This window comes from Marmota marmota, unplaced genomic scaffold (assembly GCF_001458135.2).
Source record: "Marmota marmota marmota unplaced genomic scaffold, marMar, whole genome shotgun sequence".
Lineage (NCBI taxonomy): Eukaryota > Metazoa > Chordata > Mammalia > Rodentia > Sciuridae > Marmota > Marmota marmota.
In genome coordinates this window covers 15,469,089-15,475,811 of record NW_026000005.1, presented here as the reverse complement: position 1 = coordinate 15,475,811, position 6,723 = coordinate 15,469,089, and positions in this window count along the sequence as shown.

The window sequence follows — 6,723 nt, the reverse complement described above, 5'->3', positions numbered from 1 at the left end:
ATTTCTTCAAATTTCTACACTGATCAATAGTCTGTGAAATACTGAAGGGATGTTTTAGTCAGGCTTTTCATCACTGTGCAAAAGACCCAACAAGAACAATGTAGGGGGTGGAGCATGGTGGCTCATACCTGTAATCTCAGCAGTTTGGGAGGCTGAGGCAGGAGGATCTCAAAGCTAGCCTCAGCAAAAGTGAGGCACTAAGCAACTCAGTGAGACCCTGTCTCTAAATAAAATACAAAATAGTGCTGGGGATGTGACTCAGGGGTTGAGTGTCCTTAGGTTAAAAAATAAAAAAATAAAAACATAGAGGAGGAAAAGTTTACTTTGGCTCATTGTTTCAGAAGTTCAATTCATGGTTGGCTGACTCCCTACCCTGGGCCAATGATGAGATAGAACCTAGCAGAATGGTGAAGAAAGTAGCTCAGGACAGGATAGCCAGGAAGAGGAAGAGAGTGTGTAGAAGGCGGGGCAGAAAGAGCTCTGCTCATCTGCTCACCTGGGACAAAATATAAACCCTGCAGACATACTCCCATTGACCTACTTCCTCCAGCCACGCCTTATCTGCCTAAAAGTTACCACCCAGTTAATCCAAGTCAGTGGATTAACATGCATGTTAGGTTAAGGCTCTAACAATCTAACCATTTCACTCTGAACATTCTTGCATTGTTGCACACATGAGCTTTTAGAGGACACCTCGTAGCTAAACCATAATAAGGGGACACAGGTATCTCTACAAATCTGATGAGTTCCAGCTTTGCTAGGTTCTCTCCTCTCTGATCCTCTGCCTAGCAAAGCCCACCTGCCTTGGGTCTCCTTATGCTCTCAGCTCTATCTCCTCAACTTGAGTAGTTCATCGGGCTGTGCCTGGATTCTCCTTCCTGTGCCTCAGTCTGGAAGCTTTCTCAAAGCAGTGAGGTGCAGCCGTCCTAGTCCTAGGGCTGGTGTGATTTATTCACCGTCTCTCAGTTTGTTGCCTGATGCTCAGTGTCTTAAAAACTATTTAATATATTTGATTTGTTTTTCTTGTTGTTTCAGCCAGAGGAGTACGTTTGTTTCCATTATTCCATCTTTGCTCGAAGCAGAAGTTCTGAAGTAGTATCGTAAAATAAAGCATGTCAGTGGAAGAAGAGGCAAAAATGCTGGTGGTGCTAAAATGATAGAAATGTTTGTTGATAAAATGTTTTTAAATTATGGCTGTAAAAATATATATTTTGCCTATGGTAAACAATCTGATGAAATGAGGAGAATATGGGCTGTGGAACTGGTGATGTGAATTCTAGTTGCCTGATTTTGAACAAGTTAGTTAGTCTTTCTGAGCCCCAGTTTCTTTTGATATATAAAAGAAGAATATGAATAAGTGAGTCATGATGGTATTGTAAGGTTTAGTTGAGATATGAAAATTTCCTGCCATTATGTTTGGCACACAGTGGCCTGTAAACAAAAGTTGCTTTGTTTGTTAGCCTTTTCATTGTTTGATGTCTCTCTTTTACAAAATAATTGTGCTTTTTTTTTTATTGTGGTTTTATATAATCTGGGGCAAGAGCGAAAACCCTCATTATAAGTTTCTTCAGGATACTGGACATAGAGTTTTTGTTCCTTTCTTCTTTTATTTCTTCATACATCAAACATTCACTGTATAAAAGGGAATGTGCTGCAAACTATGGAATAAAAATATGCACAATAAGGTCCTTGCTCTCCAAGAGCTCACAGACCAACAGGTGAGATGGGGGAGTCACCCGCAACATGATAAGATGGCACCCACAGAAACAGCGAGTCTGTTTGCAAAAGAGAAAGTTGGCGGCTTGCTGTCTGACAGATAAAAGCACCACGTCTGTATCCAATGTGTCTTCAGCTTCTTTTATTGTTTACTTCTTCAGGATCTGATTTATTTCAAGGCTCAGGCTCTGATCCAGCTGACCCTGTCACTGCAGAAACCATTTGATTCTTCCTACTTAGTGTGTTCAAAAGTCACTTTGTGGTAGACTGTATCCTTAATGAGCTGACAAAGCTGGGGCCAGAGTTCCCTGAATCATGGCACCTCATCTGGGGGACTCATTGCCTCTGGACACGAAGTGATTACCTAAGGCACTGACTTTAGGAAAAGATGAAAGGCATCTCTTTATAAGTCTGCCTTGATCTTGACACTGAAGGCCTGGATGGCATTCTCATCAAGTTCTTACTAACTCATCACCAACCAATCAATAGGAATTTGGCAGAAAGGAAGAAAGAAGGACACAATTCTTCTCCTTCAGGCAGGGAATTAAAACCAGCATAAAGAAGGGTAATCTTACAGAGGAAAGAGCACAGGACAGAGTGGGGAGACAGGGCTTTCAGTCTGATCCTTTAATGTAAAATGGCATCAGACAGCTACTTTGGCATTTTAAAGTTCTAGGCTCTGACTGTGGAAGCAATTAAATACTATAATGTTATGCATACAGGGAAGGTAGCCCAATGAAGGTTTATCATTATTTAAGTTATTTTAAAAAGGTTTTACTTTTAAAGGTTTTAGCTTTACATGTGTGTATCTCAAGCCAAACAAAATTCAATTTTCTTTCTAATTACAGAACAGTAAACAGGAATTTCTTCTTCAAATTCTACTTTAGTAGACATAGAGGAATGGTGCCACAAACCACAGAGAAAGTTGTACCACATGGCCACACAGATTGACCATCCATCTCTCTCCCCACCTGAATGTAGGTACTTCTGGTTGTGGTTTGTCATTTTTGGTCTCATAACCTATCAGAGGAAATCACCCCACTGACTGGAGACTCAGGGTACATTTAAATCTTCTGGGGTGGATGCAGATGGCAATTTGACAATGTGTATCTCTAAATCATGACTTTGGATTATAACCTCTTGGAGGGCAAGCACCAGGGTGCCTGATACTTAATATTAAATACATGCTGGGCTCTCCATTCCAAGTCCACCTGCTTCTGAGAGGCAGTTAGAAGAATGGCCAGGCACATGGGCTTTAAAATCAGATTCCTGCTCTGCCACTAACAATTCTCAGTGTTCAGTTTTCTCATCTCTAAAATGGGATTCACAGCTACCTCGTTTGCTAATGTAAAGGTTCATGTTGTAATTCAATCAAGACCTAACCCAATGCTGAAGAGACACTCATTATTAAGCTCACACAAGATAGAGCCAAGGCAGAATGGACAATGTAACAATCAATAACTTCGTAATGTAGGAAGAACGGAAATATTGTTCTCATTTCACAGATAAGGAGAGTGAAGTTTGATGAGCTTGTGTAATTTGTCCCAGGCTGTATAGCTAGGAAGGGATGGAACCCATTCTAGATCTCACAGTTTTATGTCGCTAAATCAATCTAGTGGGGTCTCCACAATGGACTCCTGAGGTCATGGCTTGACCAATGTGGTAAGTCTAATGCTATAATATGGAAAAAGTCTCACCTCCAGATGGTTTTGGTGCCTCATTTAAAAAAGGGATTTATTAGAGATTTTCTTTGGTAGTAAAATAGAACATAGATATTTATGTGAGTTTTTCATAGCATCCAATGCTCAGGCACTGCACCATCAAGTGTTGAGGGCCACAGCCGAGTCAGGATGACGCCTGGCATTTTGCCAGAAGTAATGGTTGAGAGGCGAGCCATTAAGAAGATGCTGGATTGATTCAATTGTATACAGACTCCTGCTGTCCGCTTCGGGGACCGCCCCCCTCCGCTACTCTGGAGTTCTCGAGGGGATTCCTGGGGAGTTCGTGTTGGTTGGTGAAGTTCTGCGGGAGGGAGTTCCGGTTGGTGTGTGGTGTGCCTAGGAGGGCCGCGTGGGTGGGGTTTGCGGAAGTTCGGAAAATAAAGTTTGTTCCTGCTTGAGTGGCTCGTGATTTGTGCCCAGCCAGACTGCGGCAATCAAGAATCTCCATGTGTGGGACATGGTGGTGCATGCCTGTAATCCCAGCAGCTTGTGAGGCTGAGGTGGGAGGATCACAAGTTCAAAGCCAGTCTCAACAAAAGCAAGGTGCTAAGTAACTCAGTGAGACTCTGTTTCTAAATGAAATACAAAATAGGGCTGTGGCTGTGGCTCAGTGGTTGAGTTCAATTCCTGGTAACCCCCCCTCCAAAGAAAACCCTCCATCTTTACATTATAGCTGACATTTATTTACCACACAGGAGAGCCCACCTCACAGTAGCCTTATCTGATCTGTCCAATATTTGCTTAGACAAGTAAAAAATACTGACCCTTTAATCCCTATTGCAAATAGTCATAAAGCTGTTCTATATGACTTTAAAAATCAATAATTTATTTCCATTAAAACAGAGCTTATATTAGATAATTTACATACTATTTAATTTATCATTACAATATCCAAGAGAGATACAGTTTAATATCTCTAGTTTATATTTTTTCCAAAGTTATGCTCTTTGGTTATATCCTTTGTAGTATTTGAACCTTTGGCTACTTCAAAGAAGCTTTTTCCAAACTTCTCTTTGAATACATACTCTGCCTTTGTCCTGATAAACCTGCCAATTAATATTTCATTCCACTTAATTCATCAAACTTCAACTAAACAATTACTTATTGGGGTGTTATTTTGTGCTCAGCCTTGTGCTGCAGTTCTAAGCATCTTAAAATCTTGTTATAGAGTTTTAATATCTTTGCATTTTAGATGGTGCTATTTTAGGGGACGTTATAATTTATATTGCTCAAGCCTACTCCCCAGCATATCTATGAGACTTAATATTTATTTTGTGGAGGTGGGAAGATGGAAAGATAAAAAAACAACTCATGGCAAAGGAAGACCTCCATGCACAAGATTGTTGGCTCTGTATAAATAGTATGAAAAAGAACAAGAGATGGCTTGCATTCTACTAGGAAAATACTAAAGATGTAATATCAAGTTCTGAGCCAAAACCAGATAATGTAACTTTTAGACATTCTTATATCACTGTGAAATACTTCAGGGCCGGAGCAGGGGTGGCTAAATACAGCCTGCAGGCCAGATTAAGCCCACAAGGATATTTTGTCCACACTTGGCTCCCACCGAGCACAAGCAGCAACACTTAGCTGTGGGTGGATGATGACTCAGGCTCTGTTGGCACTCAGCGCCTTGTCAGTGCCAGCACCAGCTAGCGGCAGAGAGGTGGGTAGGCCAGTGCAAATCTGGCCTCCAAGGCCCCATCTGGCTCTTATCTCCTGGGACTTGCTGGCTCAGTCCTACCACATGTCCTGAATTGGTTAAGCACGTCCATGGAGAAAGGCATGAGCAAAGAGGGAGGTAGCCAAAGCAGAGAAGAGAAAAGTGGTAGAAGTGCCCTAGAGGATGCTCCCTCATGCTTTTGCACAACCTCAGTCCTTCTAGAATGATCCTTCAGTGTGTTTGTGAATCTCCAAGGAGGACTTCACAGAGCTTGGCACCAGCTTATCCCTGCCAGCTCAGCCCTTTTCAGTAGCCCACTGCCAGTCATTCCTTAGGAGTCACTGTGCTCCCTGGGAGCTGGACTGGGCACCTGCAAGAAGCCATAACTGCACCTTGATCTGCTAGAGTGCCTCTTTCTCCATTGTGAACTAGAGTTTTTGCTCATGGACTCTTTTCTCCCTGTGCCTTGAGCATGAAACTTTAGGGAGCTGGCTCTGGGACAAAGCGGAGTAACAGACATGACACTGGACTCATAAACATTGCTGTCCTCTGATGGCAAAGCTCAGTGCCTGGCTGCTTCTTCTATTTTATTTTAAAGAGTTTATTTGAGCTCTGATGACTCATGAACTGGGAAGCTCTAAACCAGAAGCGGTTCAGGAGCTCATCCAGGGAATGCAAGAGGAGGCTTTCACAGGGTGGCAGAGGTAAAGAAGAGAAAATATGATGGGCTACAGTTATAAAATTATCTTATTTGGTCTATCCCTTGGAAAGTTCCTGTTATATAAGTTGTTGGATGTTTCTGATTAGTTAACTTAATTTCTGTCTTTATTTAATTTAGGCATTTATAAGAATTAGCTGTGCTGATCATGGTGGTGCATGCCTGTATCCCCAGATCCTTGGGAGGTTGAGGCAGGAGGAATACAAGTTTGAGTCTAGCCTGGGCAACTTAGCAAGAGTTTGTCTCAAAATAAAATAAAAAGGCTGGGCATGTAGCTCAGTGGTGGAGTGGCTTGTTTAGCATGTGCAAGGCCCTGTGTTCAATTCCTGGGACCACCCAAAACAAAAGACAAGAATAAAATCCCCAAACAAAAACTAAAATATAATAAAATACTTCAGAGAAGGAAGATGGCGGCTAGGGGAGTGCATTGCCCCCGTGTGCTGCTTCACTGTGTGGGAGTATGACAAGTCAGGACGGCTAAAGGATATCTTGTTAGGAATTTCCAGCAATAGTGGGGTGCTCCGGAACCTGGAGGAAGGATTTCCATCGCACGAGGATCGGCTACGGGGACTCAAACGCGAGAGGTTTGTCGCACGGAGGGTAACTGCTTATTCAGCAAATCGCCCCGCGGCTAGAGTCTGCAGCGCGCTGGGATAGAGACGCAGGGTTACAGCGCTGCAGTTTCTGCCAGCCGCACAAGCACCGTACTCAGGGCTGAATTCTGGGTTCGAGACGGGGGAAGGAAGCGGTCCATCTCGGTTCTCCACACCGGTCAGACCACAGAGGAGGCCAGCAGCCACCATGTTGGTAAACTGACGTCACCTTCCCTGTTTTCGACTGACGGCAGCTCATTCAGCCATAGAACAGGTAATTTCAGTCTGCCATTCGCCTGCGGCTCGCAGACA